Source organism: Cimex lectularius, unplaced genomic scaffold (assembly GCF_000648675.2).
Source record: "Cimex lectularius strain Harlan isolate CLEC.00 unplaced genomic scaffold, Clec_2.1 scaffold7, whole genome shotgun sequence".
In the NCBI taxonomy this organism is placed as follows: Eukaryota; Metazoa; Arthropoda; class Insecta; order Hemiptera; family Cimicidae; genus Cimex; species Cimex lectularius.
The window spans coordinates 89,133-101,803 of NW_019392731.1; the positions used below are offsets into that span (position 1 = coordinate 89,133).

Consider the following 12,671-nt stretch of genomic DNA (forward strand, 5'->3'; position numbering starts at 1 on the left):
GCAAACTTCGCCTGATACCTTCAAACTTCTGAAGGGCCAAAAGGCCTCGAACTTTATTTTCTGTTATGCATTTACACAAGACGAGACCTATAAAACAAAGCATGCCGTTTTTATTAATCAACGTTGAATCAATTATTCTAAATTGCTGAAAGCTGTCGATTATCAACGTAAATGTTTTAAGTAGTTAAACAAATAGAGAAAATTAAACGACTTATCGTGGGAGTTATTAAGGGACTGTAAGGTAAACTCAGAAAGGATTTATGCCCTCCCGGTGGGACACCACTGGCTGGGACCAGCGCCGACTCTGATTGAAGCATCACCTCAAGAATGATTCCCTCAGGATTTTGGATCACCTCACTTCTCAGAAATTCGGGACTGTCTCCAAAATACGCTCAAATTGGATATTGCGTTTGAACGCCGGGAATTTTCCACGAAATTTAAGTTGAAATGCGCTTTTCCTCAATTGGCCGATTACCCTTTGTTGTAGTCTCATTTATGGTCTAATTAATTACTAAAGTAATTTAGTGTTGATGAGACTTTTTATCATTTAAATTTTTTAAATTTAACAAATATTTATTAACGGAAAGTGGATGGTTAAAATAAAAGACATTGCATTATAATTTTATTAAATAGTCTATTAAATGTTTTCTTAAAACAGCGCAAAACAAATTGACTCCGTTTTTCATTCTTTTTTTGAAGTGTGGCCAAATTTAGAAAATATTACCAACTTTTTGATGGTTGGGAAAATTAGGTGACAACCATTCAAACATTAATTTGGTGTTCTATTTCTTTTATACGAGGGTGCCCAACAGCAGAAGTCATATAAACCCCCCTTAAAAAAAAAATTGTAAGTATGTAACGTTCTAATGTAAGGCCGCTGGATTTGAACCCGGGACCTTTACCTTACCGTGATGAGCGCCGTGTCAACGCCTAAACTTTTGCGGCCACCGACGCCCCTGGTCTTCTTTTATATATCACTTTTAATTTATTAGCTTCAAAAAGAAAATGAAAAATTAATTAATTGGTACAACTAAGAAAATATGAAAAATGATTTTTTGTTTTTAATTGCTTTTTCTTTTGTTTTTTAATAATTTTAATATTCTTTACGAGGGTTTTTCAACTACGAGGTTATGAGCCCCCAGGGTGACTGTCACTGAACCAATGTTTTTTTGACAGGAGTGTAATATTTTTTTTTGCCAATAAACGGACCAGAAATAAAATGTTAGTTCTTAATTAATTTAATTTTTATTTATACTCGGTTAGGCCGGATTCCATTACAAATAATTTGATCAATATCGCACGATATTACGCCTCCTCAGGGCCAATGACAGGTTAAATTAGCTGAAGTAAACAGTTGAATAAATCCAAGTGAATGTAGCCATTTGTCAGAATTACGTTGCCCTATTCCACCTCAGGCTCATTCTGAGTTCATTTCAGTTGGACGGCCAAATTTATACTGGGATTTCGACTGCCTCCTGGAAATTTAAAATATGATTAAACCTGTGGAGAGTGTTTTAAATTTGGAAAAGAGGCCCGTTTCTGCTGATTTATTGGGAAATATAAGAAAACGATGTGTCTTCAAGATTTCAAGAAGATGACATTAATGTACAAGCAACATTATAATCGTAATTATCAGATCGACAGCGGAGTGTTTTGGTCAAACTTTACTCGTCAAATGTAGGAAATAAATTGGTATATGGATAACTAAAATTCATAATTTCATGTTTTTATAATGTCAATTTTCTAGTCGATATACCTACCTACGTACTATAACATTAGGCCTATTGTTAAACTGACCAAGCGAGATGCTGATTGGCGAATTGCCTTTCTACTCGATGCCTCTCATGTAGTAGAGACCCTACTGAGGGACGTCTAGAGACTACGTTATGCTCACCGAAGCCTTCTGATAACTGCTTTAAAGCTCACACTTACATTTCTTTAAGATTGATACAACTATCGTTTCTAGATATGGTATACCTCGGTCGACGACTACCTTTCAATCCGGTGGCCTTAAACCGCTGTAGATGGTAGAGCGCAGCACGCCCACGACTAGGCTACTAGGCTGCGGTTATGCCGGCCCTACGTGGCTATATGGCTAGGAATGCTGGGTCCCTATTCTTTTTACAAATAAACTGATTAAAATGATATGGTATGGTGATAAGGATACTAGGAAGCGGGGTTTGTACTCCCCAGGCACTGCAGCCTTCTGGATTATTGTACCTTCCTAGTTCCTTAGATTAGTGCAATAGACTCCATCCTTCTCCTTAGAGCTATCAGGTCATTGACTGTCGCTGCTACACTTTTGTTCCCTAAATTTTTTTCGTATGTTAGGTTGAATCTCCGTTGAACTGTTGCTTCGCATTCGAAGATGATTTGGTTGGCTGTTTCCTCTTCCTCGTTACATAATATGCAGATGGGATCAGCGTTGTATATGACCATGTTGTGTAAATGTTTTCTCAGATACCAGTGACCGGTTAGTAGTCCTTTCACTCCTCTGAGTTTAGCCCTCTCCAGTTGCGCCAGTGATTTTGCCAGTCTTGGGGAAGGTTGTTTCATCATAAGTTTACTATGTCTAGCACCGCTAGAGTTTATCCACTTATCTTTTTGTTTTATTTGGATTCATTCTGCGATGGAGAATTCTATATTTGTTTTTGTTAACCCAAGTATAGTTTCGGAGCCTATGAATCGTCTTGCGAATCCTCGTCTAGCCAGTTTGTCTGCTTTCTCGTTACCCAAAATTCCACCCAAGATATCATCAGGTTGTTGTGTTTGGTGTTGTATGATATTGGGATAAGGAGGTGGCAGGTCCAGCTCCTGTTCCTTCGTACCCCTCTTTCTGTTTGTTAAATTAACAGGGTACACCCGCGTAAGCTTCGTGAAGGTGGAAAGTCGGAGTTGGGTATTAGAGGCTATTAGAGACCTATATTACCCCTTCGTACCCCGATTAAAATGATAAAATAAATTAGTGAAAAGACAATAGAAGAACATTAAAAAGAAAAATATGCTTATTTGTGCTGCTATTATAGACCACACGTGTGTCCGATTGTTGGGGGTGTTTACAATTTAAATCAACATCTAACTTTCCTAGCCAAGAATAATGAATAAAATTCATATGCCGAAAGTTACCGCAATCTCTTTTCCTTTCCGGGCGAAAGGGATAGTCTATGTAACTTTTTACAGGGCGCAACATCCATTGCTTCTCTGGTTTATTTCATTCGCTCAGAACTGTTTAGTTGATTGAAAAATGTCAATCTTGTTTTTTTATATCTAAACCAAGCCTGTAGAACTTATGAACAGCAATGGTTTTTTTATTTTTGGACAGGTGTGTCATTTCGTTTTTCATGATGTTAATTCTGTAAAAACAAAAGCTTTGGCATTAATTGCCGTGGTAATTTTAATCGTGTTGATTAAATATGTCAAAACTAATAGAAACAGGACATTATCGATCATCATTGTCTCGTAAATCCATTATATTTAGTGGTTTATTGACCGAACTACTTCTTTCAATTAATTAATTTTTTTATGTAAGGTTTTGGTCGAAATGAAAAAGTTAGTGTCACGAGCGGGAATCGAACCCACGACCTTCGGCTAAATACGCCGCTGCTCTAACCACTTGAGCCATCGTTACTTCGATCCGCTCGGACGCTAACTTCCTATCTCAAATTTATCATTGAATCAGATAGATTACACATTTGAAAAATGGCAAAAAAGAGGAAAAATTCGAAAGGTTGTAGGTTGAGATGGGAAGTTAGTGTCCGAGTGGATCGAAGTCACGATAGCTCAAGTGGTTAGAGCAGCGGCGTATTTAGCCGAAGGTCGTGGTTTCGATTCCCGCTCGTGACACTAACTTTTTCATTTCAACCAAAACCTTATATAAAACCCTAAATAATGTTGTTTTTAAAAATACCTACAACCCTTCCAACATTTTGGAGAGAGGAATTCGGATTTTCGAGAGCAAACAGTCATTTAATTTCCTCGTAGAAATTACGCTGCCGGTTTCTTTTTACCATAATTTTGTCATTTTTTTGACCAATTTAAAATTCGATTGCAACATTGTTTTCAGTGTAAAAATTCTTTTAAAAAGTGTGTCAGGATATATGACGTGGTATTTGAAATTTTTAAGTTGAACTGGGCTTAACATACCCTGTATAATTTTTTGTACAAAATATTAAACACTTTTTTTATAGCGTCATTGATTCAAGAGAAATTCAGCCGAGCTATCTAAAAAATAACCACGTCCATACTTAGGTGCTTATCTTACGTATCAAATTGGATAAAAAGTCTCTATTGTCCAAAGTCCGATTCTCAATTGTAAGGGATATTTCACTGTTCAGAGTACCTAAAACTGACCAACTTTTATTTTCATAACGTTCCCCGTATCTCATACACTGTTTAGCTTACAGTAAATTGTACCAATGGAAAGTGCATTGAAAAACCTATGAGTGAAATGTGTTCTTTTTTTAACTAAACTTGAATCAACATACAAATACATACTTGTTCAACATGTTCACCTGCTTGAAGAATCCCAGCCTTACACGGTTCCTGGCATATTTTACTGCTTTCAAGCGTTTTGTTTTATTTCAAAGATTCTTTTTTGTTTAACTGTGCTACTATCATTATTTTTAATATTAATTAAGGTTTTTAGTTGAGATAAAAATGTCAGTGCCACAAGCGGGATTCGAACCCACGACCTTCGGCTAGATACGCCGCTGCACTACCACTTGACCTATCGTGACTTCGATCTACTCGGTCTCTAAGTTCTCATCTTAACCCCACCTTTTGAATATTCCCTCCTTTTTGCCATTTTTCAAGCGGACCACAAAAACTAGTGAATTATTTTTAATAGATGTTTCATTCAATGTTACCGACTATTTTTTTATCCGTTTTGAACCGAAAAATCAATTTTTAGGAATTAAACGTTAATTGTAAATTAATGGTAACTGTACTTTAAGAAATTAGGTACATTTTTTAATGCTCATTAGTAGGGGCCACTTTTCTATAAGCATATATGTCAGTAGTTACAGAACGAAGAAAATCTTACTTTAAATTTAAACGAGAGTTTTGGAAATCCGTAAAGCTTTATCTTCTATGTGATTTTCTTCTATGAAACACCAAACGAACATCACAGTTTTTACAGATCTTTCCATTGGTGTAATGAAATTTACAGAAAGTTTAACATAAAAGTAAATACAAGTATTATAATAATAATAAAGTTGTGAAAGGTTAACATAACCTAAAACGTGAAATATCTCGAGTACAATTTATGAATAATACTTGGATTTTTAGTCCATTTTGACTTGTAAGAAAACCTCATGGAGTATTGAACATGAATCCTGATGGATGCACTAAACAATTACCTAATTTCAGGCCAAAGTATTACATTTGTTGGCAAATATGATAATTTTCTGCGTCAGAAATGCTCCTCGATTTAACGGGCATATAAGGGGAATGTCGTGTTTCCTTCCATCGTCGTACTTTCTCATCCGATTATCGGATATTGAGAATCAATGTCTGGCAGGAACGTGCTTTAGAAAAATGTTATGCATATTTATTGCCATCACTCGGCGTAGGGAGGGGCTGAAAATTAACTGAATATTTCTAAAAATGGGTGACATGAGTTAAAAAGCTATAAAATTTTGGCTGAATCAAACATGGGATAAAGGGAAACCTGCATCAGATCTCTCGTCAATCCTCCGAGATAGGAGTACTATACGTTTAAATGTTTTGGCTAAACAAAGTATACAATTATTTATTATAAAAAAATCTCTGAACTTTATATGGTAAATGTTGGCCTACTTATAAAGTAGGTACTCTACATTACCTTTGTATGTAGAGCTAGATTAAAGGTTTAATTTTCTAGTTTGTAATTAAAACTGTGGTTCAAATCACCGTGATCTCGTAAAAAATTTTTAAACCTCATTTCGCCACAAGGAAATTGGTAACATTAATGACTAATAGCAAAATATCAATCAGAAATAAACATACTCTATTAGAGAAGGTAACCAGTGATATAACTCGAAGCCATTACTCCAAAATTCAGATTTGATTAAAAAATAACCGATTTAAATGCACAATAGAACATACATAAAAAGAGATCACAGGCAATGCCGACTATATCAGGAGCTGGTATCCTTGTAATACCAGCCAGACAAAATGCCATTGTCTTCCAAGCGGAGACTGTAACTGTTGAACACTTGGCCAAGGATATTAAAAAGCGAGGTATTCCCAATAATAGAAGAGTTACTTACTTGGACAGCCAGAAGATAATAAAAGCTGTACTAACTATACCTCATTGGTAGTATGCCCAGAGCTGTTTGAGATTGCATCAAGGGTCTGCCACACATCAGGCACAAAAACATAATTAATTATATATTTATCTTGATTATAGTCAACAGAATATCGTACAAATTCTGTCTATGCCAGAGGTTTATCCATTACGATGATGAAAAGAATTTCCCTCATTTTGGTTCAAGGGAACAAAGGGCGGAGGAACAACTAGGAGGAGGATAAATTGGCCAAGGAAAGTTCGATAAGGCTCGTCGCCCTTGAACCTTTCAGCGATATACCAAATTGCCCTAGATCTATCAGACACGAGATTAGAAATAGCTTTACGGTTCAATAGGAATATATTGCTATAGCTATTTTTCTATAGCCATGCGAATAATTCACCAAAAGCCTATCGCAGAAACTAACGACAGAACTACTAGACCTAGAACGTGTTAGGAGTGAAATGATAGTTGAACTACTGACTCCGGAGGTTATGTATAGATTAGGGGCAGCAGAAACAGGCAAGTGCACACATTACCAGAAAGAAAACGAAACAGATGAACATGTCCTCTCCAGCCTGAGGTTCCTCCTCCTGGGGAAGTAAAAGACAAGGTCTGTAAAAAAAATACACAAGAGCCCTTCATAAAAGATCCGATAAAATGTCTTATTTTTAACGAACAGCTCTAGATAATGAATATTATACCATATCATTACATTAATCGGTAGCGTCAGTGCAGTTTTCCCTTATAAAGCTCGTTTAAGTACCAGCTGGGTCGATTGTTTACATACATTCCAGGATAACGTATTACTCTTTCGATTTAAAGAATAATAAAATTGTAGTAAACTGGAGAAAGTGTAATGCGCTAGAGGGTAAATGTTATGGTTTTGAAATCAAAGTTTATTTTAACGCGACATTTTATAAATTACTTCTCTAGATATACAGGTTGTCAGTAAGGTTCTGTGAACTATGATCGGATCGGGATTTTATGATAATACGTCGATTTCATAAGCTTAATTGAGAATCATAGTGTCGGAATGAGTAAGGATATATGCAGTGTATACACTTAACAACAACGGGCCGAGGACGCCTCCCTGTAGAACTCCTCCATCAACCAAATTCAAAAGAGATCCAGCCTACACTCTACAACAATCTATCAGCTAGTTATGATTTGAATTTGTAAAGAGAAGTACTTTAGTTTTCAGAGTAAACTCTGATAAACTCGATCGAAAGCATGTTACGTGCCGAGAAACCCCTAGCGAGAATAAAATAAGCGATAAAATACAACAATCGATGGTACTGTTGTAAAGTTGCGATGTAGAATGGTGTCACCGAAATCCAAATTGACAAAATTATGGGTATGTACTGATATTCTCGTAGGGATTTGTAAAGTGGTGAGTAGGGATTTTTCAAAGCTCCATTGCTTTTGGAAATAAGTGGTAACAGGTGTTGCCTTATAAAGTGTGATTAAGAAAACTATTGTCTTTTGTTAATTTGCAGAGAATTAAAGCGGTATTAACGTGTTTTTCATAACATGCATAACAATTGAAACAGTAAAATGTTTTGGACGAAGAAATACCGAATATTAACTTCAAATAACCCTGGATGGTCGCCCATTCAATGATGTGGAGTAAAGAGAAAGTTAAGTCGGCAGCATAGAAAAACGAAACACCTACATATAAATTAATTATTAGTTTTATCTAAAATTTTTGGTTGAGGTGAAAAATTAGTGTCACGAGCGGGATTCGAACCCACGACCTTCGCCTCAATACGCCCTGCTCTAACCACTTGGGTGGGCTTCGATCCGCTCGGACCCCAACTCCTCATCTCAACCTACATCCGTTCGAATTTTCCCAGTTTTTGCCGTATTTTCAAATGTCGTGTAATCAGCGACTTATGAACTGACCACGGGAAGCTGTTAGTGAAGTAATTACTTTTTTAATTATGAAATTAATCCATATTTCCTTAGTGATCATAAATGACCGTATTAATTATTCCAAATTTTTGGAATAAGTATACGCTCTATTATGACCACTAAGCAAATATGTATTAACTATAAATAAAGCAGATAAAATTTTGTTTTATTTTTTCAACAAACACTCTTCGACACTTGAAAAAGCAACAAAACATTTATTTTTATATGAAGTAATAATTATATAAAATTTATATACTGGTACATTGTGTACTTATTTCTCAGAAGTATGATTTTACGTCACTTGATACAATATTAATTCTCATTAGGCTACAACATGTAATTCTCAAAGAATTTTTCCCCAATGGTTCTGTTGAGAAAATTCTAGTTTATCTTAAAATTTTCGTCAGTTGAGGTTCAGACGCCACTGCTGATACTGAAACATCTAAACAATAGATCTTGGACGGCTTGATCTAACTTTACTTTCAGGGGATCATGGCTACCTCCCTGAATTTTTTAAACCAGTCTTGCGAGGGTTGACATGGCATCTTCACTTTCTGCTTCGTATAATTTAGTTATCTTATTTTTTATACTGACGGAACATTGCCAGAATTTAACGTATATTTAATATTTTACAGGTTCATAACAACCTCCAATGAATATACATTTCACTCGTCCTAATTGAAGTTAAATAATAGTAATTAATAAGAATTCTGCATAGCAAACAATATAAGAATAAACTGGGAGTCACGGTAAAAGTTATAATTTACAATTTGTACAAAGAGTTGCAGATTTTCATGAAGTTTAAAAAAAAAATCACGACCTCTCTTCTTTTTGTGTCTCACGTGAAACAAAAATTAATGAATGAATCAGTAATTAAGTTGAAAATGTCTGCGGGCAGTGTTTCAATATTAATGAGGTTGGCTTGAACCTGTTATGCATAAAATTCAGAATCTCTTGTTAAAAAAAAAAAGAAATATAAATATAGATACGAAAAAAATCAAAATGCAAATTTTTTGCGGTGCTCCGTTTGAAATATCCATTATATTGGGTCTCGAAATAAGGTCCGGGTCAAATAGATAGCCCACCTAATATTTTTTCTCTTTATCAATTTTAACCATTGATATAATTTTTTTTATTGATACAATTTTTTTAATTTATTTTGAACCGATTTTCTCCATTAGGAACTGAAAAAAAATACTTCGTAAGAAATAATGAATAATACTTGATTTAGGGTGAGACAAAAAGATAGCACACTTGTTATTTACTTACAAACAAAACCAAATCCCTCTGAGAAAAACAAGGCTAATTCAGTTAAGTTTCTGCATTCGTGTATATTAGTGCGATGGGACGAGCAAAACCATTAACATGAAAAAAGTACCTTTCAGCGAATGAAAAATTAGGATTTTGTATTTCCAGTATTTCAAAAAATACCGGTAGAAGTAGGAAAGTAATTTTAAATTTTTGAAGTCTCCAGAAATCTATGGGTCGAAGAAATCTCCTGGAACACCACCAGCCTTAACAACACGGCAAAAACGGGCAATTTTAAGGGTTGCATCCAACTCAACTTTAACGGCCCGTCAAATTGCTGCGAGAGCTGGTGTTGTGACGAATGTTAAAAACGTCCAAAGGATCATTCGTGCCGCTCCTCACACCAAAAGGATGAAAATGAAAGGCATTCCACCTCTAAGCACGGCGCATAAAGAAAGAAGAAAAGAGTTTGCCCGTGAACATGTGCAATGGAAAGACGAATGGAAGGATGTCCTGTTCACCGATGAAAAAAAATTCAATCTCGACGGTCCCGATGGCTGGGCTCACTATTACCATGACCTTCGGAAAGAAGAGAAAGTGTTTTCCAAGAGGCAAATGGGAGGAGGCAGCGTCATGATATGGGGTGGTATTGGCTATGATCACAAAACTGATATTGTGTTTATTTCTGGTCGAATGAACAGCCAACAATATGTTAATTTGCTAGAAAACCAATTAAAAAAATATTTTGAACTTGTTTCTAAAGAGAACGTAATTTTTCAGCAAGATAATGCTCAGTTCACATGGCAAAAGTTGTGTGGCAAAGAATTTTTTAGAAAAGAAAGGAGCAGAATTATAGGTTGGCCGGCTAGGTCCCCGGATTTTAATATCATCGAGAATGTATGGGGGCATCTTGCTAGGAGTGTTTACAGCGGTAGCCGACAATTTCAGGGCGTTGAAGAATTGAAAAAAACAATTCAGGAGGAGTAGGCCAAACTTCCACAAGAGATGATTCGTCGTCATTTTGACTCACTTTTACATCGTATAATTACTGCATTAGAAAAAGATGGTGCATATACAAATTTAATTTGTGTTATTTTAATTATGTTTTAATAAAGAATTTTATTATTATTGTTCATTGTGCTATCTTTTTGTCTCACCCCAAATCAAGTATTATTTACTAATTCTTACAAATTATTTTTTTCCAATTCCTAATGAAAAAAATCGGTTCAAAATACACTACATATTAATAAAAAAAATTATAACAATGGTTAAAATTGATTAAGAGAAAAAATATTGGGTGGGCTATCTTTTTGTCCTGGACTTTATCATTACAAAACTGGCATGAAGACAATGTTAGAACCACTATGCAAATGAACACTTGACTTTATACTATCACTTTTATTAGTATTGTAAAAAAGGGCAATTAGTCATCCATTAATGAATAAGATTTTTGATTTATGCAACATGCATTTTAAAAGTTTTCACATTAGAATAATTCGAAAGGTACATTAATAATAACATAGTTTCTTTTTTTCTCTATCTCATTCTCCCTGTATGGTTTATGAATTATCTCTTGGACTACAGAACGTAATGTAACTCCAACGAGAATTTATCGTACCCACTAAAGAAAAAATATATTCTGAGCCCACTTTTCATGAATTTTTAATATCTTACACATCAGGTGATATAAATGCACTCATACGAAAATTAAAAAGGTTTGTTTTTTCAATGCGTATACTGGTGAATTCAACGAGCCGCCACATTCATAAAACTGTGTACAAAAGTAATTTTGAATCACTGCTCTCGTATGGTATGGTTTTTTGGGAAATGGTACTGCCGGTTTTTAGGCCTTTAAAAACCAAAAAAAAATTGTTCGCATTATGTACTGTGTAGGAAAAGGCTGTCTTGCCAATAACAAAATAATGACTAACCTGCCTATATATTTGTGAAATTGTCATTTTAATTTTAAAAAGTTACATACTTTTACATACTAATTTGGCAATTCATACTTAATATAAATCATAATAATCGCGGGAAGAATGGTTTTAGATCAGGTAATAATAAAAGGTGTTTTTTTTACTGGTATCAACCCTAACGGTTATTTAAGCCCTTAATAAAAGTAGATGTTCTAATAAATGGGTTTCCCACATGGGAACATAATTTTTCAATACTCTCTCTGCTGGTATCACAACGATTAATAGTTTATCCAGTTTTAAAAGGGCTTTGAAGATACATTTACAGGGGAAAACACATTGATCTAAATGAATTTTTTGGTTCTTCAACGCCATGATAATTTTTTAATTATTTTTTAAGTCGAATTGTATTAAATTATTTGCAACTCACCGTGCCTTCAATGGATAATACAGCAATAAATGATTCAATTATATAGTATGTTTTTGGTTTTTAACAAAGCAAAAACGTTTTGCATTACAATACTTCCAACAAGTATGTTCAAACTGAATTATATTTTCGAAAAATCCTTTGCATTTCCAATTTCATAGTAAACCTGAACATTTCACCTATTAATTATCAAAATATATTTTCTATTATATCCTGTATATTCATAAGCACGTATGCATATATACAAAATTGCGCATATAAAACTGCACCCTGTGTAGAAATCAACAAAGAAAATAGGGAGGAAATGAAAATGAATCGGTTAAACTGTTTGAAAACAGTGCTCCTTGTAATATACACTCCTCTCAAAAATATCGCAACACCGTCAGAGTTTTGTATTTTATGAGCAAATCTGTTTTCACAATAACATAAACAAAAACGTGTAGTATTTAATGACCGTGATTATGGAGATCGTGAGATGCGGTCTGGTTTGACGTAGGTTTAGAAAACATTTTCTTTATCGTGCCAACGTTTCGATCTTTATTGAGACCATCTTCAGGGCCTGAGATTTATAAACATTGTTTAAATTATAGAAATACATGTAAGATGTGAAAAAATGAATTTTTATCATTGTATAATCTTACAAGTATTTGTATAATTTAAACAAGGTTTATAAATACCAGGCCTCTGAAGATGATCTCAAAAAGTTCGAAACGTTGGAAAGATAACGAAAATGTTTTCTAAACCTACGTCACACCAGACCGTATCTCACGATCTCCAAATAATCATAAACAAAAAGGTTCAAAAGTACAAAATTATGAATTTGTTAAATTAAACATATGTTTGATTACAAAAAAAACTTCTATAATTATCTTTTATAAAACAATGAATTATTTTTATTCGACT

The 12,671-nt window shown here is 34.5% G+C and overlaps 1 protein-coding gene across 1 annotated transcript in view; it reads left to right on the forward strand.

Annotated features, from left to right (window-relative positions):
* Positions 1-12,671, forward strand: part of LOC106663799 — a 162,704-nt gene that overhangs the window by 84,375 nt on the left and 65,658 nt on the right. The gene's annotated exons all lie outside the window — the stretch shown is intronic.